The 25,245-nt window shown below is 44.8% G+C and overlaps 1 protein-coding gene across 5 annotated transcripts in view; it reads left to right on the forward strand.

Annotated features, from left to right (window-relative positions):
- Positions 1-6,109: 6,109 nt before the first annotated feature.
- The window catches only part of PAG1 (phosphoprotein membrane anchor with glycosphingolipid microdomains 1), a 109,508-nt gene continuing 90,372 nt past the window's right edge, over positions 6,110-25,245 (forward strand). For all 5 annotated transcript variants that reach the window (XM_063391944.1, XM_063391943.1, XM_063391954.1 and 2 more), the window contains exon 1: positions 6,110-6,505. The gene's annotated coding sequence lies outside the window, so the exon portion shown is untranslated. The remainder of the gene's footprint in view (positions 6,506-25,245) is intronic.

Genomic DNA, 25,245 nt, shown 5'->3' on the forward strand with positions numbered 1-25,245 from the left:
GATCACTTCAGCCTCTATACTGCAGCACCTCTGTTCATATTTAACAATGGGAAATCAGTCCTTAATTTCCCAAGGCCAGCAGAATGTCCTGAACTTTGCTGCTGCAAACTAAAATTTATAGGTACATCTACAAATACAAAGAGTGGGAGCTCAGACAACTAAATAATTTATAGATTCAAGCATCATGCTTGTGACTGTCATTAGAAGCCAGTTTGCCAACCTAATAATTACACTCAGATGGGTTTGGGTCAAACTCACTCACTGTACTGTTTCTCCTAAAAAATGAGCTCTATGATCCTACATATTTTTGTCTAGCAGTTTAAAAATATTGATGGAGGATTATATTACAGCAGCCTTAAAGATTTTAAGGTAGTTAAGCAAAAAAAAATTAATGAAAATATGTTATGAAAAGACACTAATGTGAATATAGATTGTCATTATTTTTAACATTTGCAACCAATTTTCTGACTGAATAATTTTTATGCAGATTTCTAATACTTGTGGGGGAAAAAATGCATGGTTTTGATGTAATTTTCTGAATCAAAATAGTTTCTCAATCTGCTACAGTCATTAGTTTTAATTTCTTATTTTCGTTCTATTTCCCAACCATCATCTGCAATCAATACTACAGATGAATCATTAGTACCATTTCTCCAGTTTCCTAGTGAAAGTCTGATAGATGAAAGTCCGTTCAAGGGTGCAAATGTTTCCCTTTGTCTCATCCAGGCCATTCCTGAAGCTAAGAAGAGGTAAAATATTAAGAATAACCATATTTTTCAGCAACAAATCAAGTACTCCTGAATAGCAATTCTGCAGCACTGTCAGCTAAAATGCTGCCATGGACACCTGCTCACTCCCTCTAAAAATACATTTTTGGATTGTGTCACCAGAATTAATGAGCCTAAAACATCTAATGTCTCCTGACAATAGGACTCCTGGGTGGAAAGCTGTGTGTGGAAAAGTGCTGGGCAGATGTACTGCAGCCCTTGCCCTGCTGCCCTGTCGCTGTGCTGCTGAGGAGTAATCACAGCCAAGCCAAGGCCCGCCAAGGCTGGCAAGGCGAGTGGGAAGCCACAGCTGGGTCCCACACTGGGAGGACCAGTTTTTGCTTGAGCTGACCATGGGTCCAGGTGCTGCTCAGCTGAGACAGCGACTACTTTGCTGTCTTCTCTCCTTCCTCCTTGGTGGAAAGTCTGGAAGTGAGCTACTCCCGTGGGTGGCATTGCAAGGAATGACTTTGTCCATCTGATAGTTTCTCTCCTTTGGAGGAAGCCTCGGCCCAACACTTCAGTCAGAAGATAGTTTACTTGCCCTCGAGGGCTCAGCATTAACCAGGCAGCAGCACTAATGATGACTGTCTCACTCAGTCAAATCGGTCACGCCAGGAGCCATTGCCTTGACAGAACTGTTTTACATGCCTCAACCATAATGTGATTTGTCATTGCTTTCAAAGATGTGGTGTGCAGCCATCCAGGCTTTCATAGGATTTTTTGGCCTGTAAGGAAGTTCTATTAGATTATTTCCTCTTTCCTTTTGATTGTGGCAGCTTCTTACTGATGTGCTGCTTGGATGGAAGCAATGCTTTCCTACAAGCTCCCATTCCTTCCTTCACATCCTCTTCCTATCCCTAATGGCTTGATTTCCAGAGGTGATGGTACCCTCAGGCCCTTTTGCTCCTTGAAGAAGTAGGACTGCTCAGTCTTCTTGAAAACCGGGCCAACAATATATAGAGGAGTAATTGCTGTCTCTGTGGGTAGCTCCAGGCCATGTCACAATGCACTCTGTTAAGTGAGGACAAAGTCCATGCTGGAGGGATGAGCAGTTAGGAGTGATGCAGGCCTGGCATGAAGAAAGAAACACATCAGTCTATTTGAATTTTGCTCCAGTGTGCAGCAACAGGGAGATTAGCAAGAATGAACATCCTTCCAGGTAGGGCACACTTCATCCCAGGAACTGGCAGGGGTGAGGGACACTGAAAAGGCTCATTTAAACCCATAGTACTGCTCTGCATTAGGAACTCATGGGAAATTTACACTTGTGTGGTTTAAAGTTGCATTCTCTTTATAATGAGTTTTGCTTATACAATATACAAATGATAATTGGGGGATGTACCTCAACATAGCTTCAAAAGATACTTGTTTCCTCAAAGTGCAGAAGCCTGCATGCTGAGAACTGATTTTTCTCCAATTATTTACTAAAACTTCTTTAATGAGTATTTCTACATCAGTAAGAGATCTGGAACTAAGAGCATGCTGTTATATAAAATTGGAGTGAATTTAGGGATTGCAGTGAACTGCAGCGCTGCTGGCTCCTGCAGAGTTTGTGTATTCCTGGTTGAACGCGTGTATATTGACCTCTCAAGCTGCATCTGTGAGCACCTAAGCATATCCAGTGGCTTGATCTTGCCATAAGGGGGAAGTCTTGTTCCTTCTCCTCTAACCCAAACTTCTTCCCAGCCAAAGAGCCTGCCTCCTCATTTGTGGTGGCTCTGGAGCTTATTTAACCAGCCTGTGAGCTGATACAACTCAATGACACCGCAGAAAAACAGGCAGCTGTTTCTTTCAGGGTCACGTTTCTGCTTGGTCAGAGACCAACACTGGTGACTGAAAGGCTTCATTCACTCACAGGTAGCAAAAGAGAGATGATGGGATTGCATGTCTGAGAACATGGCCTCCTCACTCTGGTGGAGGTGATGGCTTAGTGATTACCATCCTAAGAAAATGAAACCTAAGGTGTCCAACTTGAGTACCAAAATCCATTTTAGACATCTGAAAATGTAGTTCAGTAAAGCAACCTGCTTCACACAAGCACAGCTGAGGCCAGTCCTGTGCCTCTGGAACAGAACGTCTCCAGCAGCTTCTCCAAGCCCTGCTGCCCCCCTGCCTGCCCCGACACCCTTCCCACACTGGCTGGCAGAACATTGTACGCCTTCCCTGGGAGCTAGGCTGGGAACTGGTCCAGCTGGAAAGTAACTTCTGTAGCCAGCTCACTTGCAGAGAGTTGTGACAGTATGATGAGGGCAGAACAAGGGACAGAGATGGGCTATTCTAGGCTGAGTCAGAGCAAAGCCTGTACGTGTCCAGCTCCTCCTTACTGCTGCTCCCACAGAATGTTGCAAGTCAAAGGCTGTGACCTCGAGCAGCATTCACTGTGCTTCAGCTGTGCCTGTGTTAGCCTTCTGCCCTAACTACCACCAACAACAGGCCCTTGGACAAGAGGTTAAATCTGGTGCCTGGGACTTCCTCATTCTTGAACGGGAAAAAAAGACAGTGGAAATGCCTGAGATGGAGGGTGGGTCACTGCTATGTGTGTACTTTACTTGTATGTTATTTACTTCTGACTATAACTGTGACATTACGTAACGTAAAATGCAATGCAGGCTTCCAGGAGTCCAGTTGTCCTTCCTGTCCTGGTCTCGTACAGTGTTTTGTTGCACTCCTTTGTTGCCTTTTGGGTCATGCTAAACTGTAAGGTCCTTGTGGCAGAGAGCGTCACCGGTGTGAGGCACAACGCCTCAGATAATGGAGCTTTAGCAGCAGTGGGGCCTTGGGGAGTGCCTGTCACAGAAATGACAGGAGGGAATAGTTTCACTCTTGTGGAGGGCGAAATTAGTCATGTCTGAGATTGCTTGATTTTTGCCAACCTTTTTGAGGGACTTAATCTTTGCCTGTTGCCTATGCAGCTCCTATCCCTCCATCTCCACCAGCTACCCATCACCTTTATACCCCCCTCCTACTCCTCTGTTTTGAATCCATGCCTGATCCTTCCCTTTTGTCAAGAGATCACAAGCTCCTGTCCCTCATTCTGTGCATCTCTCCTTTCTGACCTCCTTGACCTTCCCAGCCAGCCTGCCTGCTGACTAGGGCTGCAAATAAAGGTTAGGTAATGAGCAAACTCCACTTCCCCAGATTTGAGAGAAACATCCAATATTGTCTTTTTCCTAAATGCAGAGGCAGACAAATTAAACCAAAAGGTATTTGGAGCTGGAGGGCAAAGGGGAGATAAGAGGTGGGAGAGAAGAAAGGAAGAGGCAAGAAAAAGCCACCCCTCTTCTTTGGAACTGTCTTTGGCCTTGTTTCCATTTTAACAGGAGTACAGGTTAAGATGAGAGTCCAGATTGCTATGGTAATACCCTTTTATATCACATGTAGTGACTCTTGTTCAAAAGCAAATATATGGACTTGATTAAGCTTATGATTTTGAAAGGGTTTTTTTCAACTAATTAAATCCAAATAAACGAACTGTCTGGAGGAACATCAACAGTAGGGTTAAAGAGATGAGAAGTTCCTCTGGGTTTCAGTGTACTGGCATGCTTTGCACATCCTTGTAGACTCAATGAAAACTGTATTTTGCTGATGACAAAAAACTGTGCCAAAAGATACAGCTGAAGGGGAGTAGCTGCTAGAACATTTGTTTCCAGTCTTTTTGGACCTACAGACTACTGTTAGCCTCCAAAATTTCCTACAAATCACAGTTTCACAATTCATACTTTAAACTGGAAGCACTACAGTGGCACCAAATGGCTATGATGGCCCAGCACTCCTTCTAGGACATCTACAAGGCTTGAGCAGAGCAGGAGAACCACTGGTCAAGAATGAAGGCATGCAGCGTGGAACAAAAGTGCTGATTCAAGACTCCACATGTGCAAATCATCACAACTCTACCATATGTGCAAATCTTCACTGACTACAGCAACCAGAAACCAGCTGGAGGTGAAAGAGTTAAAATCCCTGAGGTAGCTGGGTTCATTGGAGAGTCACCCTGTGGGATGTGGATACAGATGTTAGGGGTCTCACACAGTCTCCTTGTTTCTAACAGAATGATTTGATGCGAACTTTCTGCAAGAACTGCAGGTAAAAGAAACTACAGAAAACAAAGTCTGAGAAAAACATCATTAGGTCAGCTACAGTGTCCAGTATAGTGGCATGTCAGGAACAGAGAAGAAAAGCAACACCAGACTGGTAAAATGGCAACCATCAGCTGGATATTACACGAACTGGCAGGTTACATGATAGAATAATATGCATTTTGTTCCAGGAGCCATGTGGACAAACTGAGATGGGCTGGACTGTGCTAATCATGGACTATGCCACCCAGTACAGACAGAAGTTGTTGGATAAAGAGCTCAAAGGTGGTTAAAAAAAAAAAAAGTTAACAAATCAACAGAGGAACCCAACAGCTGGCAATAATGAAAGGCAGGATGAAGAAAGGATCAGCTCTGAGGATTCATTGGACCGACACGCATGGAGATAATAAACTGAGCTATAATCTTGCCAAAGATTAGGTGAAAATGAAAATGCTGGTGGTACTGCTGTATTTGGATTTCTAAAAAAACCCAAGCAACCAACCAAGCAAGAAACCAGCACTTTGCCTCACAGGCAAATCCTTGCTTGGAAAACACCAACTATAGATCCAGGCTCAAACCTTGAGCCAGCCACGCATCTGACAGCACTGCTACTGCAGAATGGCATATGGGGTTTGAACTTATTCTAAGGAAGTAAGAGCTCACTGGGTGTTAAGTCAATCCTTACATATGGGTGGAAACTTGTAGTAATTGTGCAATTTCCCTAAAAAAATCCCCAGAGATCTCAGTTAGGTATTTTGCTTTTGCAGCCTTTCCTGCCTTAGCTCTTACAGTGCTTTTCACTTGCAGTCCTTCCACTTCCCTACATCATGTCAAAATACATCTTATTTCTTTTGCTTAAAGATCTTGGTACAACATTAAAAAGCCACCAATAACTATGCCGAGGTTCCTTCTGCCAAAATACCTGTCTTCTTTAGTCACGGTCACTTAACGAGGAGGAAAAAAACCCCAAAAAACCTAGAACCAAGACCAGGATGCTTCAATTTTTCCTTTTTCCCACCTTTTCAGGCCGGCCACCGGAGCATCCTCCAGCCGCACAACCCCCTGTGCGGCAATCGGGGCGGCGGCCCCGGCATTCGCCGCCGCAGCGCCGGCCCGGCCCCGGCTGCTCCCCGCTGCTCGGGGGCGGCCAAGCCCCCCGGGGCCGCGGCGGTGCGGCAGGGCGGGCAGGGAGCAGAGCGGGCAGGGCGGGCAGGGAGCAGGGCGGGCAGCGGGCAGGGCGGGCAGGGAGCAGGGCGCTGCGGCGGGGCCGTGCCCGCGCAGGCTCCGCGGGGGCGCGCCGTGCCCGCGCTGCGCTCGCTGCCGGCCCGCGGCGCCGCCGCCTCCCTCGCTCCACCGCGGCTCCCGGCGGGCGCGGGGACATGCGCAGTGCCCGTGCCCGCTCCGCGGCCGCGCTCCGGCCCCTCCGCCGCCTCCCCCGACCCTCCCGCCGGGCGGAGGAGGGGGAGGGAGAGAGGGGGAGGAGGAGGAGGAGGAGGCGGGTAGGGAGAGAAAAGGAGAGGAGAGAGACGAGAGACGCGCCGCAACTTGCTGCCTCTCCTGCCTGCTGTCCCTGGCCGCGCCGCTGCCCGGCCCCTGCGGGCTGCGCTCCGCGGGAGCGGCATCCAGGGACGCTCCGCTCGGCGGGGCCGGCGCCTCCCGGTGAGTTGGGGGCGGTGCGCGAAGTTGCCGCGGCCGTGTTTCGGGGGTGCCAGTGCAGTCCTGCGGGGCCACCCTGTCTAGCGCGGTCCGCGCTGCGGGCGGGCGCTGCGGCGGCGGCCGCGGGCACAGGTGCGGGGCTCGGCCCCGGCGGGGTGCGCTGCGCGGGGCTCCGCGGCGCGGGGTCACCGCGCCTCCCCGCTCCCGCTGCTGCCAGCCAGCCCGTATTTCCATTGAAATCCTATTACGTAGGGACGGGCTCCAGTTTGTTTCGCAGCGGTATCTGCTCGCGGGCTTGGAAAGTGTTGAGGAGGAAGGGGCGCTGGGGCCAGCGGGGGCTGCTCCTCGGGCAGGGCTGCGGGCGCAGAGTGTCCCTGACGCGTCGTGTGCCGGGTGTGCTGCGCGGGGCTTTCGGCTCCCCGTGCTCCGGAGAGCGAAAGGAGAAACTGGCCCTCGGTCACACCAGAAAGTTGTGCGGCTTGAGATGTCACGAAGGCTAATGGGCCAGGCAGCTAAATAAACCAACACAGTGATTTATAGGTGTCTGAACTACAGTGCTTTGAACGATAGAGCCCTTTAACCTCTTCTTCTAATCTATCCTTCAGAGGTTCGGTTTTAAGAAGAGTAATGTATCATGTATGGTGCTGAATTCACGAGTTGATTACATTTGTAAAAGGAACGGCCTTTGAAATAATACTAAGCAATAAATGCAGAAAAAGAGTGAGACAGAGAGAGCAAAGATAAAATTTTGGCAGAAAATATTTTCCCCCTTCCTAGCAGCCTAAGAAGCCTGGCAGCTGTGCTTGATTAACTTTTATCCAGAGTTCTTATTCTAATAAATTAAACTGCAAAAAACCAAGCGCGCTGTATGAAACCAGAGGCAAATCCTCCTTAGTCCTCTCAAAGTCTGTCTGTGTTGCAGATAAGTGATGATTGGAGCAGCATCTGTTAAGAGAATTTGTAGGAGCAAACACTGCTAAAGATACCCAGTAGGTAAATGGAAGTACGTTGTCATTGGATTTGTTTCTCTTAGGCGATACAGAACAAAACATTTCAAATTCCACAGGGCTTTATTTTACATCTTTAAAAATTTTTCAGGTGCACAGCTTCGTTATAGCAAAAGTGCCTCCCCTAATTGGAAAAGTGATAAATTCTTAGCTTATTTAACAAAGGCCAATTTCTGCAGCCTGTGGGGCATCTCCTGGAAGTGGTGAGAGGCTTTTGCATGTGTTGAAAAAGAGAATAGTACAGCATGTGTGACACCTGAAGTACTAGAGCAATTTTATAGTTAACCAGCATTTCAACACAGATTTTTATTAACATAAAATCAATATTCAAGTCAGCAGTGGGGATCTTCAGCTTCCAAATGAGAACCTGATCTGGAGGCATCGCATTACTCGTATGAGTAAAGGTCGTGGGATATGACAGTCATCAAACTCACCTATCTTTTGTTTGGTTCCTTTTATGAGATGTCATTTAATGAGGAAGAGAAATGGGTAATCCATTGTGTTTTAAGACACAGTGCTCCTCATAAGCCTTGTTGCCAGGCATTTGAAAGTGAATGTGGCTTTAGATCATGTATTGTATACAAATGACTACTACTAGATAACTTAAGTTCTGGATTTATTCTACTGTTAAAATTGTATTGATCATAAAGTGGCAACTGGATTCCAAGTCATAAACAGGGAATTATTGATGATCTGAGAGTTATTTTATACTTTAGGAAGCACTGAGGAGTCCACAAGAAAAGTAATCAAGTTTTTCTTGCTGGATGTGCAGTGGCATTTAGTTAAGGAACCCTCTTTCATGGGGCACTGGGAACTTCATAGACACACAAAGGAATTTATCAGCTCATTGATGCCCATGGTAAAGTGCTGTAGAGTTCAATGGCTGGAACAGGACAGTTATTTTACTTCCAGTAAGGATAAGGATAGAAAACTGAGGGGCTTTTTCAAAGTAGTTTCAAACCCGTATCATTTGTAACTGTAAAATATAATGCAAGAATAAAATTAATAGACCAAGAAGACTCAAAACCATGTGACAATTAAAACAATAAATCATTCAAATAACATTACCCAGGCCCCTACAGCAATGCCTCTGCTTCCTGGTGTTCAGAATGGGGCAGGTTTCGGGCACAGGAGCGAGGGTAGCTCAGCCCTGGAGCAGCAGTGGGGCGGGGCCGGTGTCCTGCAGTCTGGTGGCTGTGCTGTGCCTGGGAGGGAGCCCGGGCAGGGGGAAGGGTGCAGGGTGCTGTCACTCACCCTTATCCCCGGGTTGCTGAGCTGAGGCGGGGTGTGGCCCCCTGCCGTGCTCGAGGGTTGCTGAATGTCTGGGAAGTGCCGGCCCCGGCCCTGCACGGAGCCAGCAGGGGAGAGGTGCTGGGCGAGGCCGTGGTTGCACAGCCTCCGGCTTGCAGGCAGGCTGCCCTGGCTGCCTCTGCCCATCCAGGCTCCCCAAGGATGCCATCAGCAGCAGGCCTTATACTGCGTATCATAATGCCAGAAAAGTTCTGGTGAGGGAAAAAGCTCAAGTTTCTTCCATGGGAAAATGGTCCATCTGTAAATGTTGATGTGGTAAGATTGTGCTTGCATGGAGTGAAACATGGGAAGGGCAGGCAGTGCACACTCATTTGTGCAATACTGGGAGTAAACTCTAAATTTTGAAATCACTATGCAATCGTGGGCTCATGGAGGACCTGTGAAAGCTGCAACACAGATGAGGAAGCTGGATCCTGATTTGGCTGCCAATTTACTGCAGGTATTTGAGATGTCTTTGGTTGCTGTTCCCCCATCTCCATCCTGTTACCCCTCACGCTCTGAATTGCTGCACTGTGCCAGAGGTTCTCCATCAGTTGCTCCTTCCCCCTGGTCCCCCACCTCCCAAAATCCCCATGTGCCATGCCAGCAGGGGTGCCCTGCTTGTGAACTGGGGTGAGTGGGAACCTGCAGGTGTTCAGTGACTCACTCAAGGCCCCAAACTGCAAACCCCTCTGCAGTTTCATTCTGCTTCTCTTCTGTGGTGAAGCGGGTTTTTTGGCAACACTGTGCCCTCAGTTACTTGGGCAGGTGTGAGCAGACTGCAGGTGGGGGGATCCCCAAAGCTTGCTTCTGAGAAGGTGCACCAAAGCACAGCTGTGAGGTGGAGGTGACAAGTGACAGGAGGTGTGCCTTTGCTTCATGGATGTGATATAACTCAGTTTTAATTAAAGCAGCCGCAGCAGATTATTAGGGTGGATAAATACTGCCTTGTTACAGCCCTCTTGGGTCGTATGTAAGCAGTATTCGTTTTAGAAAGGATGAATGAATAGTCAGTGTGAAGGATAAAGATCAGCATTGTTAATCACTCTGGAAGTCTTCCGTGGGAAAGTGTAAACTCATGAGGAAAGATAGCACCCATAAAAGTCATTTAAATATTTAAATAACTTGAGGATAAAATTTTGATAATAAAGGCATGCAAGTACCAAGTTATGTTTGGGTTCCTGTCAGAGATAATTAGGACTTGTATGGTTGGCTTCGATCTTTGGTAGGCTGTGCTACTTCATACTTTGCTAGCACTAATGAAGAGCTCATCTTCAATGCCACCTGTGTGGAAAAAACATCTAATTTTTCTTCTCGAAGTGCAGAGAAAAACTTCAGAAACTTGGGAGGCTGCGTTTGCTTAAGATCTTGAGCTTCAGGAGGGGTTAACACTCCCCTTGTGTTCATGAGTAAGCGGTGTGCCAGGTGCCTTTACTGGGGCTTGAGTCAGGGGCACTGAGCATCCAGCTGCATTTTGTTGCTGTTGATACATCTGCAGGGTGAGAAGAATGACTCCAGGTGGGAAAGAGTGGGTTTCCACCCCCATTAATAAGCAGAAATGATAAGAATTATACCTCTGCTGTTCCTTGATTTTGTAATTCTCACTGAAGTTTCTTTTGACCTTTCATACCTCTCAGAATGCCTTACAACTGTTGAAGAAAAAAAAAATCTGTGTGCTTTCATGTAAATGCGATGAGGATGAGCCTTTGAAAATATATCTAGCTGATGTTGATGAATAAACAAACTTGGCCAGGGTAAATCTTTTCATCTAACTTCAAGAGCCACGCTGTAATGAAGTAAATATAGATGTACTTAATGGGCTTCTTTCATCCAAATATATGGCAAACCCTTTAAAGTAATGCAAATAAATCTAAAATGGATTTCTAAGTCTCTTTTTTCTGTTGTTTTCTTAATATTAGAGCACTTTAGTCTACCCAGGCAAAGGCAGGAATGGAGCTTGCTCCTGGAGCTGTGCAGATGCTGAGGTGAATGCTGGCCTAAAGGGGAGAGGGCAGGGAATGTGCCAGACCTGGCTCTTCTCCTGGGGTGCTGTGCAATAATGGCAGGAAGTGCTCATTCCACATGTAGTTTAAAATGTATTATTTGATGAGTGTCTGCCCAGGCATTTCCCTTTGGAGGCAGCTTGCAGACAAGGCTCCAAGGGGCAGGGGGACCTGCAGGGCCTGGGGTCTGTTCCCCCTTGGCTGTGCTCAGAGAGAGCCCCCCAAGCTCGGGGTGACTCTGCGTTCCTCTGACCACCTGTGCGTGGCATGCCACGGCTTGGCCAGTGCAGAGCTGCCTGTGGGGCTTGCTCTGCAGGACACATCCTGACCGAGGTCATGGCTCGGAGTGTCTGAGCTTGGCAAGGTGCTAAAGGTGGCCTCGGGGCCGTCATGACAGCTGCCATAGACACAGTCATTGAGGTGTGACTGCAGAGGTGGTGGTGACTTTGGCCACATCTTGTTGGTTGGAAGCTGTGGGAAACAGGAGCTCAAAGCAGGGTTCTGCAGATCTGGGCACTCACTGCGTGCCAATGGATGTGGTTTTATTTCAAGTCTTGCAGGATGACTGTTTTCAATAATAACATTTGTAAACAGATTAATTAATTTTTGTGTAAGCTATGTGTCTTGCACATTCAACTGTTTGGTTTCACTGCCCTTGCTTGTAAAGAATATGTAATGTTTGTCTTTCCCATATCATGGAAAGAATTTTCAGAACTTCTCTTTAAAAAGCAAGTCTTTTAAAGTTGTGAAACAATTTTACTTTAAAGACAAGTCCTTGTTTTAAAAAGGATAAACCCAGTTCTGGAGAAAAAGACCTTTACTTGATCTTACCTTTTCTTAATAGGAAAAGTTCAGATCCATTTAATCCCATTGTGGAATAAAATCCCATTCGCACCTGGGCAATATTAGAATTTGAGTATTAGCCTATTTAGAGAACTATATCAGCATAATTACAGAAATTCTTAAGGATAAGATTTTTCTTTGCTGAGATCTTGATGAATGGGAAATACAGTAAAGAATTATTTCTGTGAGTCTTAGAGGACTTTTGTGAAAGAGATTTATCTAGGAGACCATTGTACTTTGAAAAACATAATGGTGATTTACTAATGTCCAGACTGAACTCACTGTTTGACACCTTGAATAATCAGACCAGTCCAGTTTAGTTCGTATCTAGTTGCGCTGTGCTGTGTGTACAGAAGTGAGATGTATTAAAAAACTGCTCAGCTTCGGATGTGTTCATCTGGGGATTTGCTCATAAATAATTGATAACCCTCTGAAACCAAATCTCTTCATTACTATGTGGATTGCTCACCTCTTCCCTCCCGCACTCATTGTTCTCGCGGGCGGGGGAAGAAGGAGGTGCTGCTTTAATGAAGGTGCACGTCAGCCTCCGCTGCTCCTTCCAAAGGTCATCCAGCTGAACAGTGGCAGTGAAATGCTTGACTAAGGCAAACATTTTGTGGAGATATGTGGCATTCCAGGGTTTTAGAGGAACCACTAAACCGCTCTATTTAAGACTTCTTAGCATCCTAGCAGAGGAGCAGTGTGTACGGTGAATTACTAAATCAATGAAATGTTTGCATCTGGTGTGCTGCAGGACAAGACATCAAATTAAGGGTCATTTGCTGCTCAGTACCAATTACAGCTGTAATATTTGGGCTTCATCTTTCATGATTTTACTGCTAAGGATACCATTAAGTATCCTTGCTCAGACTGCTGCAAATGGGACAAGTCTTGGTGAACAGTGCTTTCTCATTGGAATGAGAGTGAGTTCCCATTTACCAGACATGGATGCATAGTGATGAGTTTCCTTTTCTGCAAAAAAAGAACCATTCTGTGTCCACTGACTTAACGTCTGAGTTGATCTAACAAAATCTTGTTTTAATGGAAAAAGTGTCTTAATGTAAGTTCAGTTCATCTTTTTGATGATTTGATTGCTTCAGTTATTAGCCAGATCCTGTAACAGTCTTGAAAGGTGCTAATACTTGCTTGCACTTAATAGCCCTAACTATTGCTAATGTACACGAAATGATCAAATCACATCATTGAGAGAGAACCTTAACAAATCTTACAGCTGTTTTAATATGAGGTTTCAGATGTTACTCTTTTTAATTGAAAGGTGCTATATTCAAATTGAATTGAAATGCTATAAAGGCTTTGTCAGATTGCCATTTTAGGTGACAGCACTTTCTATGGACTAACTGGAAATCCTGGAGTGCTGATCCCAGTTTTTGGCTTCAGGATTCATAGCTCAAACTCTTCCTTTTTTACTTGGCAGAAGTATGCATCTGTGGTGGTGCCTGGATTTATGTTTTCCGAAGAAATATTGGATCAGTCAAAGAAAATGAGAAAGATTTTCTGAAATGGTAATCACATTCTGGCTGGTACTGGGAAGAACAGAGCCTTTGCTCCTTCTCTAAACCCCAAGATTAAGCTTGCTTATAAAGGATTAACAGAGCTCTCTTCTGTTAATTCGTAGTGGTGTAGTCGAAGTGCCCGATTCTACATCAGTGGAAAATCCATTATCAATCAATGGGAATTTTGCAGCTGAAGCCAAAGGGATTAGGGGCTCATCGTTCGGAAGTGACTGAAGGAGAGAAAGCCCTGGATATGCTTGTTACCACACAGCTGTGAGCCACTGCTGGGGTGTGCCCACAAAAACTGGCAATAAAAAAAACCTGCCCACCTGAGGCAAGTGTTCAGTTGCCTCAGGTGGGCGATTTCCAGAGACTGGGAAGGGCCCGTGCCACGGGCAGGGCTGCAGGGAAAGCTTCCCTGGGTGCTGCCGATAGTGGCTGTTCCTCACGGCCAAGCAAGATGATTCAAACTGGAAAAGGCAGGATAACCTTTCAGCAGGGAAGGGTAACCTGAAGCCCTCTTCTAGGGCTTTTGCTGTGGTTGGGGGAGAGTTAATGAGGAGCTCGGGGAGAGTAGGAGTTAAGAGCCATGGAAGAGGGGTTCAGGTTTGGGGATAAGGGGTGCAGAGGAGCGCTGGTGCCTACGCCACGCTCTGACACCTGTCAATGCCCAGGCTGCCACCAGGCACGCTGGTTTAGGAGGCTGGAGTGTGAGGGACAGACAGGAAGACATTGCTGAAGAGGTTGCTAAAGAATTTGCTACTGATGGTGTTGTGGGTGATTTCTAAGAAACTGCACTGTCTCCAGAGGTTTCTTCCTTCAATGAGTAACAGCTACTTTTCCTCCTGGTGGAGTGCATAGATGAACATTCAGGCTGTTAGAGCCTGCAAACTAGAATGCCTGTGGTTGCAGACTTTAATTGGGAATATTCACCAAGCATATTCCAAAATATAGTTTTACTTTCTTTTGAAATGCTGTCAGAGAGCTTGGCTGAAATAACTCTGATCCTGAGCCTAGCTGTGGGAAAAAGCACAGTCTCTTGGGCTCTACTGCAGCATTTGGTAGTTACTTTTCCACAAATGGAAGCTAATGCTTGAAGCAAAAGCTATTCAGAGTAAAAATTACAGTTTTTGCAACAACTTGGTAAATGTACATGTATTATTTTGATCTGTTGTAATAGGCAAGGTTGTGTCATTTAGTTTGGCAATTACAGAGATTAAATTAGTTTTCCTTTACTCTCGTTAAATGCAAAATAATTGAACACACGCCATGAAAGGTTGGGGCTCTCATGTTTGTAGCTTCATCATTTATTAATCCAACACATTAAATGAGAGGCTTTATAGATTTGCTTGTCTAAGGAAAAAGAAGAAGATGCAGAAGGGCCCAACTGGACGTGTATGTATTCTGTCTCACACTTTGATGTGCTGTCAAATATTGCCTGATTTGTAGTACACTTTGTAAGAAAGGATGCTGCTTTGTCCCCAGAAGGGTCAATTGTGACCTCATGTTTAAATTGCCTGAGTAAACTCATATTTGTCTAGCCAAAGTTACATGTGCAGTTTCCTTCACACTCTACACATAGGAATGTAATGTTGTAATCAAACCGGCAAAATAAGCTACAAATGAGAACCCTGTTAAAAGGTATATTTTGGAAGTGTCTTGGCCATCTTAATTGACTTCCCTGGCTATAGGAGGGGCTGTCCCTTCCCCTAGGTCAGCCTTTTCAGGAGATGGTGTTGGCAGCTGTGCAATAACAGCTCTGTGGGGGCAGATGTGCTCTTCTTTCTTACCTTCATGTAGCTGGAGGGGATTTGAGAATTGGATATTTCTCTCTGTCTCTGCAGCTCCAAGTAGCCCTGACACTGCCAGCCATGGATTAGTGAAATAAATCCCTCATGTTTGTACTGAAGTGGAAAGCATAAAGAGCATTTCCTGCCTTTTTTCCCCCTTTTTAATGTGTCATTTGCTGGCTGGCACAGTGACCTCCATTTCATGACTTGTGAAGTGACTTGTCACAGAGCTTTTCTCTGGGGGTTAATTAATCACTCAAGGGAGCAGCAGCATGTGATATTATGCATGTGGACCTGAGTTAAACAGTTACCTATGGACCACCTATACTGAATGTGTACTTCAAAAATTATCTATTAATGCACTTTAACTTTTCTAATATGATTTTCTTTCCCTCCTGTTTTATCTGTTTCCTTAACTATATCCTTGGTAATCAAAAGGGATGCAAACATCTAGTCATCTTTTGGAGTTTATAACTGAATTTGGAAGAAAATATTCCTGGCAAATTAGTACATGAAATTTGCCAGTTCATTGGGAAATGGTTTGATGCTAGTAATGTAGAGGTACAACAGTTCAGTTTTCCTGGGTATCTTAGTGGACAGTCTGTCAAGTCTTTTCAATTGTTCCAGTCAATTATATTGACTGAAGTGCAAGAAAGAATTAATTTCTTTTTTGCATTTCTTGGAAATTCAATTTCATACTCTTGATTTACATTTTGGTATCAATTGTATATTTTAATTTGTGTGAGTGAACCCTGAAGCTCTTACTCACTTGTGCTTCCATCTTTAATTTTGCTTGACAAGTCCATCTCATTCCTAGAAAGTTAATACACCAGGAATGGATTAGCATTAACAGTCAGGTGAATGATAGGGGAGGAGGTAATATCTGGGTCTGGTGCTACGCTGATTTAATGGATGCTGGTTTCCAGGTGATCTTGTTATCCTTCTCAGCACGTTTGGCTAAAACCACCCCTGGAGAAGAACTGGGGGAAACAAACTGGGAGTAGAGGTTTGGTTTCCTACCAAAACAGGAAGTCATTATTATGAGGCATAATTAGCTATATTATTTACTTGGCAAAGCAGGCAGACACCAAATAACTCAGCATTTCTGTGTTTCATGTTTACTCAGCACTCAGGCATGGTGTTCACAAATAACATGGTGGGCTTGGTTCTCAGCAGGCATCTGGTCTGGGAGGAAACGCCCGATCTGTGAAATAGGTGATGGAACTTCCAAACTTCTGTAGGGATGCCCAAGGAGCTGGTTGTAGCTGCCCTGAGACATCAAAGCCCTGGAGGCTTGGACCTCATGGTTGGCAGTCCAGGAACCTGGAAACCCTTGGTTGATTTTTGTCACTTTTTGCTTCTCCCAGCTGTGGGCATTACTGAAATATTAGTTCTTGGACAGTGGTGAAATTAGCACAAGTTGTTAGTTTTAATCAGCAGTGAATATTTTATTCAAGAAACACAGTAAACAAGAAAACTTATTTTCCAATGGTTTTCTTAGCTAGGCAGAAATTATACATTACAGTGGTGTGATTCCCTGAGAAGCGGAATTTCAAAGTCTTGGCAGTTTCCATGTTCCAGCCAGCATGATATGTGCCTTGTTTCACAGAGTTGTATTTCCTATATTATTAGCTTGTATAATTGATTACACTGCTGCTTAAAAAAGAGCAACCGCTTTAAACAGCAAATGCTTACTTTCATGGGATTCTAGAGAAATAAAAAAAAAAACCCTACCAACTAACCAAAAAAAATTCCAAACCCCCAAAACCAACCAAAAAGGTGTACACAGAAAACTCTTGGGAATTTCTGGGCTTTAGCTATCTGTCCATAGACAATAGGAAATTGATTTTCTGAGATATAACTCAAATGTTTTAGTGTTCATCTTTTAATAAAAATTATGCTTCCTGCAGTTCATCAGTGGCTGGCACTTAAAAAGACTGAATTCAGAAAAAATAAATGTGAGGATTGCTGTGGGTAAATGATCAGGACAAGAGCTGTGAGATTGATACCTTTTAAACACCTAGCTACCTGGTTTTATTAACACTCCAGTACCTGTGCTGTGTGTGTGCACCAGCCTGATTGTGTGCAGATAGGAGCATGCTCTTGCAAAAAAATTAGGGCTGTTAAATCAGTTGTGTGGTAAAGAGCAAGGTTTTGGTGTCAGGGAGAAGTGCAGTGCTGCTTTCTCTTCCTTCCTGTATCTGATGTTTCAGTTTAGCAGTAGAGGAGTGCTGGGGCTGAAATTTAAACTTGCGTTTCTTCACACTCCTGCTTGATCCTGTCCAAAGGACTTCAGTGCCTCAGCCCCAGGAGTGATGGCGTTTGGTACAGGAAAGGGTTAACTTCCAAAAGCACGGCCTGGCAATTGAGTGCCTCTGGAGCTGTAAATGAGGGGATGCTGGTACAGTGCAGACTGTGAAGCGGGCCCTGCTGGGGCACACAGCCAACACAGGATCCAGGATCACAGGTCACTGAGTGCTGACCAGAGTGTGGCTTCGTGCTGGGGCTGGCCCCAGCTCAGCAAAGCTGTGCCCAGGGCATGCCGCCTCTGCTCTGCAGGGAGCAGCTGGGAGTTACCCACGTCCAGAGCTGAGCTCCTCAGTGCTAGGTACCGGGAGCAAGGGGAGGTGCCAAGCCCTTCCCGTGGGCAGGAGCAGCCCTGTGTGTGCAGGGGGATGACCATTCAGAAGGCTGGAAAGGTGCAGGGGTTCCAAGTTGAACGTGAGCCAGCAAATGAGCCATTGTGGTAAAGAAGATGAACTGTGACCTGGGCTGCATTAGACAGAATATTGACAGTAAGTGCAAGGAGGTGATCCTGCCTCTCTTCTAGGCACTCATGAGACCACACCAGTTCTGAGATCCCCAGTACTGAAGGGAAATGGACATATTGGAGGGAGTCCCACAAAGGGCCGTGAAGATGATGAAGTGACTGGAGCATCTCTCATATGAGGAGAGGCTGGGAGAGCTGGGGCTGTTCAGCCTGGAGAAGGGAAGGCTCAGGGGAGAATGTGAAGGTTGGGCACTAACAGGACAGAGCCAGGCTGTTTTCAGTGGTGCCCAGTGACAAGATGAGCAGTGGGCAAAAGCAGAAATACAGGAGGTTCCTTCTGAACACCCAGAAACACTTTTTTTCACTGTGGGGGTGGCTGAGTACTGGCACAGGTTTTCCTGGGAGGCTGTGGAGTCTCCATCCTTGGAGGTATTCAAAACCCACCTGGACATGGTCCTGCTCAACCAGCTCTGGGAGGCCCTGGTTGAGCAGGGATGTTGGATCAAGGGACCTCCAAAGGTCCCTTCCCACCTCACTGTGATTCTGTGACAGCCCCAACTGCACTCTTCAGCAGCTGTGCTGGATGGGTGGTAGGGACTGCCTTTATACCTCCTTTGCAGACACAGGTTTTTTAAGAGAGCCTGTTCTAAAATAACAGTTCTCCAGTTTGTTTTTTAAAGATTTGAAAAAAGTTCTCCATTTTCACTGAAAAAAAGAATAGTGGTGCACTTCTTAGCTTGCTCCCACTTCTTCACCTTTAGTTTTTAAAATATAAAATCTTTTAGATGTTCCCTGGATTGTAAAGCAGGGGTGCAGTATCTGCTGTCTCCTGTTCCTGCAGAATGTGTGCAAAAGACAGTTACTTCATCTCTGTTTTGAATATGTGGGTAAAAAATAAAGGAAAATCTCATTCTTTGCAGAGACTTAAGCCTGTAAAAATGTTGGACAAAATTCTTATTGTGCAAACCTCTTGTCTTGCTTTTTTGAAGTATATCCTTTCCTTTAAAGCCTGTTGCTTACTAACTCTGTTTTTAAGTGGTTTCTAGCTGGCATCATGTCCCATGTGCCTCCACAGCACAGCAGATGAGGTGCTGGGCTTAGCTGTCATATTAATAGGCCTTTAGCAGTCTCATACCCAAGATTCAAGGCAGGAGACTTTTATCAGCACAAGCCTACAGGCAGGGCTTTTGTAAACCACAATGGTTAGGTGTGCCACTGCGTGTTCCCTCCTGGTGGTGAGTTAGCACCCCTGGAAACAAACCCCACCGAATGTGCTGCTTTTGATGCAGGTGGGAGGAGTGGAGCTGTTATCAGTAACCTCAGCCTCCTCTCCTTACCTTGCAAGCTGATTTTGTATTAATTACAGGCATAGCTTTAATCTTCAACAACAGGATAGCAGCAGTAGTGTTACCCTTTGACTGCAGATATTCAATTTGTCTTTATCTCCTGATTCTCTCTTCGAAAAATTAGTTCTGAAGTATTTTGCATATAAATTTATTTTGTATTCATGGTTTTTAAAATTTGCTGAGAGCCTGATCTTTGACATAGGGGTGCTGCCTTCTCAGTGTAAATATTATTGCTCTAGTGCAATCCTTGGAGACAGTGGTAGGCTTTCCAGGTCAGGGATAGTTTTTGAGGCAAAAGAGAAGCAGTTTTACAGTAAGTTGTGTGGTTCTCCCAAAGGGGAAGGAGTGTTACTATTTTAGGATAGTATGAAATCCAAGCCTTTACATAGGCCTTCCTCAATTAAAGGCATTCACAAAAGCTTATGTACCATTTAAGATTGGAATATACTTGCAATAGCAAAGACTTCAAAAGAGAAACAGCTGCATGTATGACAGGGTGGCTAAGACCTCAGTGAGCTGCAACATGGGTGACAACTTCTTCTTTTTACATCTGACCTAGGAAGTGGATGTAGACTTAGGTAGGAGCAAGTTTAGCCAAGAGAAATATCCCTTCCTCCAGAAAAGAGATTTTGTTCTTTGGCTTTGGTATGTGAAGTGTGTCATATAGGAAGAAAAATGCTTGGGAGCATTGGTGTTCATATGGTATTTTAGTTGATTTAAAAATACATAGGAATGTTCAGAAACAGACTTTTTTCTTACCACAAGGTTGCAAATGTTGACAGGCATAGGTGTACATGAACAATAGCCACTGAGATGATTTCCATGGTAAGTGAAATGTAGATTTCATGTCACTTTTTAATTTGCATTTTGTGGTGGTGTTGGAGGGATTATACATATGAACCCCTGATGGAGAGAAGTAACTGCATGGATGAAGTGACACTTGGTGTTTATCTGCTCTTTATTATGCAAGAGGTACATTTATTTTTAGTTTTGGTCATGTAAAAATGCTGCAGTTCTAAAGCTGAGAAGAAATATTTTGGTATTTCTATCTTTTTACTGCAACCAATTGATGCAAGTAAAACATGCTAATATCTGTACCCAGTAAGAAAATCGTGGTTTTTTCTGTTGTATATTTTATTTGCCTTATGTGGCTGCACATGCGACACAAGCAGTGAACTAAATGCTGTTGCATTTAGGCAAACCTGTAACACAAAGAAAATGTGCTCCAAGACTTTGAAGAGTTTCAGAAAAATTCTGAATTATTGTGTAAAAATGTATCTGTTAACCTCAAAGGCTTTTTATACACTGAAGTACTTGTCCCACACACAAATAACAGCAGATCAGTTGAAAACAAGAGAAAGTCAGAAGAGAGAAAATTAGTATCCTCAGGCTCAGCATGGGAAGCTGCTTAAACACATTGTAGAAGTCACTTAAGGCATGTATATATAAGCAAGCAGAAACAGTGGTCTGCTGAAAGCACAAATGTTAGAGGAGTTGCTCAGACTACAGAAATATCCTCGAGCAGATGGGTATCTGCCCCTAATGATTCCAACAAAAAAACCCCCAGCCAGACTGTGTTGAATTGAATGCAAGCTGAGCATGAAGATCTGAAAAAGACTTTGAAGAGCAAAGAGTCTGCAACATAAAAGAAAATTATGAACTGTGTATATGTCTATGAAAAGGTTGATACCTGTAAGAGCACTGGAAGGCATGTGGGGTCACCAGGCAGGGCATGAGGAAAAATAACTCTGTTGAATTGGTCATTGCAGGAGAATTTGGGCAGGGGTTGTGTTTGGTAAGAAAGATTAGAAGGTGTCAAACTGCTGAGGTGTCACAACAGAAATGCTGAAAAGAGCTGGAGTATTGAGTACAGAGGAGTGACCATGTGTTGTACAGAGCAAGGCCAGTGCTCTGAAGAGGCATCCCTGCTGACAGAAAACACACCACACACGTGGATGCTGCAGCTGTGATTTGTGAGTGCAAGGAATGGATTTTATTTTAAAAACCCTGAAAAATGTGGTGGAAATTAGGTGGTGACTTTGAACAGGCTGGCAGTGACAGTCCTGGGAAGTTATGAGAAACCAGGTGGACAGTTCCTTTCCTCAGACCACTCCAGCTCCCTCGTTTTGACTTCTGATGCTTCCCTTCCAGGTGAGCACAGCAGCCCTGCTGCCTTCTGTTCTTGTTGTCCTGCCTGCAAAAAGCCCTAACTAACTCCATACTCTAAGTCCATCTTCCCCCAAACCTAGCTCATTCTTGATAAGATATTCATCTTCAGTTCTGCTGTGATTTGTGGAAGTGGAGAAAAATAATGTGAAAAATAGGTGCTTGGCCTTCTGGATATTTCATGAGAAGGCTGTATTATTTGTAAATAATTTATGACTTTGAAGCCACACACTTTCTCCCCAGGTTATATGTCTTGTATGACTGAACTGCATGATTTACCTTAAATTGCCTATCTGCCGTGCATCGTGAATCTCCGTGTAGTGCTGCTTCTCCTCTCCTGTACAGCCTTCACCCGTGGATGAGAGATTTGCATAAAATGATTTCTTCATGTAAATGTGATCAGGCTGCAGCTCCAGCATTGTCTTGTAATGGATGTACCCATCCTCTTGGATTGGGCCGGTGTCTGTCTTGGTAATTGACTCTGTTTGTTTGTTGCTATAGTTTTGGGAATTAGCAGGGAGTGAGGTGCGTGTACTGCTTTTGCTGCAGCCTTCATAGCCTTACCTGAGCATGAGGCTTCTCTGCAAAAAGCAAGAGGCAAGCTGTGGGGTGGGGGCTGGCTCAGGAGCTGGGGGCTCCCTGGGGACACCCTGGTTATCTGTCCTGGTGCTGAGCCAGGAAGCTGCCCCCTCACCCTGCCCCCGGGACAGCCTGCCCAGGGCCCGGACAAGCAGTGTAATTGGAATGGTGCATAAGCCAGAGAGATAAGGAGCTCTGCAGCTTGGGTTGGTGTCACTCAGGCTGTGACATGGGGCTTGATGTGGCCTCTGAGGTGCCAGACTGTGTGAAGCCTCTGCCTGAGGATAAAACAACCAAAGCATCTCACAGATTTTTCCTGCACTCCTCTGTTCCCCATGCAGACTGTTCCCCATTAGTTTGGGGTTTTTTACCTCTAATCTCTGGTTTTGGCTGACTTTATTCATGGCCTCATGGTCTTATTTCTCTTGCCTCACTTTCCTTGCTCTGGTTTCTTTCTGTTCTTCTAGCTCCTTTTGTACTAACCTTGTCCCAGCTTCTGTACTCTTCCTGGCACCTCCTCTTTCCCCTCTACCTGAAGCATGAATAGCTGAGATAATGAGACAGAGGCCAATTTCCCCCATTACTTTGTATATGTATGCATATGTATGGCCTCACCCACTGCCTTGTCTCTCATCCTTCTGTCCTTTTCTAAAGCAGTCTCTGGAGGACGGGATTATCTTTGAGTGTGTATTTAGCATATTTTCACTGCCACGGTGTGAATAGCATTGAGTAATGGTATATATATTTTGAAAACCTGGAGCTGTGTTACAGTATTCATTTGGGCTAGTAATGCCTGACAAATGATCAGGTAGCCTAGCTTGTCATCACCTTCAGTAGGATGTTTTCCTGCATTCAGGTTGTCATTGCATAGTTTCATATTTCTGAAGTTAGAAGGAAAAATTAATAGTCTGTATGGCCTCTAATAATTATTTCTTGTTTTTTATGCTAACATTAATGTGTTCTGAATAATGGTTTATGCTAAGTATCTGTTAATTCAGGTAATGGGGATAGTATTTTGATCAGGTATGTAGTAAATGCAGAAGTTGGAGGGTATTTTTTGAAGGCTTCTCCATCTTTCTATAATTACCAGATAGATAATAGGAACTTGCCAGATTCAACATGCTAATGATTGCCTTCCAGCTCTGAGAGAGACAGAAATTATATACTAGCAGTGTCTGAACGAAATTCTGCTTTGGTAGTGTAATAAAACATACAATACTGTGCTCTCTTGCCATTGCATAAACACCCATGAATATGTCCTCGGTCTTTCAGTACAGAAAATAATGAAGATGAAGCTAAATTTACTTTGGGAGTACTCAGATGGCTATTGATGGCTTAGGAATGCTGGGTTATCAATAGTAGATGAACTGCTTTGTTGTTGTCTGTCACTTTGCAGGGCTGCCTCATGAATCATGTTTAGATAAAAGGTAAATGCTCTCACTGTCTCGTTTTGCTGTTTTAAATTGCTACCTTTTCAGCCTTGTCCGCAGATTTCCTGAAGCCAGCTCTCTGTGCCTGAGATGCAGGGTATTTTCGTAGTGGTGCCTTTTTTCAACTGGCTCTGGACTGTGCTGCCTGATTAAAGGCAAGTCTCCTAAGATCCCAGCATGTGACAATAATCTGCTGTGCTGTCTGTTCCACAGGCAGCTCAGCACTGCTCTGTGCTGGGCCTTTGGAAGGACAGTAAAGAAAACTGTGTGTGGGCACTATTCTTAAATATATCACATGCCCTTGATGCCTTGCAGTTGGGTCTAGACTAATGGGGAAGAGAGCACATTGGGTGTTGTGCCACCAGCTGCTCTGTTCCTTGCTTCTTGCTATATCTCACTTTTAAAGGAATAATTTGTAGCACACGAATCCCTCTGGGATGGAGAGAGTTCTGTCCAGTATTTTCTTCTAAAATTCAGTCAGGATTAATTTCACAATGAATTCGGATGGATTACTACAGAAGAACACAGAGACCGACTTTAGTCTTTCTTATTTATTGCCATCACATTGGTAGTGTGTAAGTAAAGGAGCAGTCTGAGGTAGCAGATAACCTTTCAGCAAAGGAAAAAATAACAAAAAATGGTATAAGCTGCAGCAACAGTATTTCTAAATCTGCAGGAAATCATCTAATCCCCAGTTAATATAAAACATGCTTTAAATTACTAGATCTTTTGAAGTTGGTGTCTTTGTTTCAGAAGTAAGCTGTGCAGCCCCAAGTGGTGTGAATTTACTGGGATGTGGCTACAGAAAGGTTTCTGGAGATACAAGACAGGAACCTTGCCTGTTTGGCTCAGGAGCTGTGAGCCAGATCACATGATGGTGTGTGGAGCTGGCATGTCCTCTGCAGGACTTGAGGGAAATTCTGGGAGAAAGTTTTTGTAAACAACTTCTGATTCATTCTGAAAAACATATCAGATACCACTGTTAATGGTGTGTTATACTGGTCAGTGTTAGGAGTAAGAGGCAAGGCTCTTTCAATAAAGAAATAAATGTCACCATCATTTTTTCCAGGGCTCTACCCATCAGTTCTATGTATTAAAATGGACAAAGACTGCAACATAAGGGGATAACTGTGTGCCTGCTGTTCCTGTGGTAATAATTAAGGGCACACTTAGACCAGTGGGCCAAGGAGTAGCAGATCTGGGTATACAGTGTGTATGACCCATCAGGATGAAACTGAGGCAGGTGTTCCAGCACTTCCATTGCATCATGGTTTCTGCTGGAATGGTGCCTGGATTCCAAGGGAGCACCTTACACCCTTGCTTTGCTTGCCAGCCTCTGGAAATCTGGGGAGAGCTGTAGTGACAAGTGCACTTCAGTACTTCTGGCAAGTTTTGGACATTTGTTTAATTGGGTGGGTGTTTTTTCTCCTTCCATCACAAGCACTAAAAAGATCTGGCCACCCATCTCATGTAGTTTGCCAGCTGTGTCCCTGCCTTGTCTAGGAGAAGCTGAGAAGTCTTTTTTTTTTTTTAACCCTGTGGTTGTACTTGGAAAGCTCTAGCTGTGCTGGAGGCACTTCAAAGATGGGAGGTATCAGTGCCCTGCTGAGCTGTAGCTGGCTCCTCACAAACTCCTGCTGACCCTGGGTATGAGAGATCACAGGGTAGGCCAGCCTGGTTTTCCAAGGACAGTCATGGTCCTGTGGCAGACCCTTGAGCCTTTGCCATATTTAAAGAAGTCAGTCTGAACAAAATCCATAGCTCATGTAGATTGGTGTCACATCATAACAGGGACAGAGAATTACCATTTCACATTTTGAAAGAACTATCCTGTAATGTCTGCTCATTTTATTGCTCTACTGCTTTGTGCTGTTGGTGCCAGCAGAGATAAGAAATTAGGAAAAGCAAAAATTATGTTCTGGTTTGGTTGTCACTAAAGTGTTTGTTTTACTGTGGCTGCATAACTGCACTCAGTCGTGGGCCTGGCTCTGGAGAGGAATATGCT

Source organism: Prinia subflava, chromosome 1, assembly GCF_021018805.1.
Source record: "Prinia subflava isolate CZ2003 ecotype Zambia chromosome 1, Cam_Psub_1.2, whole genome shotgun sequence".
In the NCBI taxonomy this organism is placed as follows: domain Eukaryota; kingdom Metazoa; phylum Chordata; class Aves; order Passeriformes; family Cisticolidae; genus Prinia; species Prinia subflava.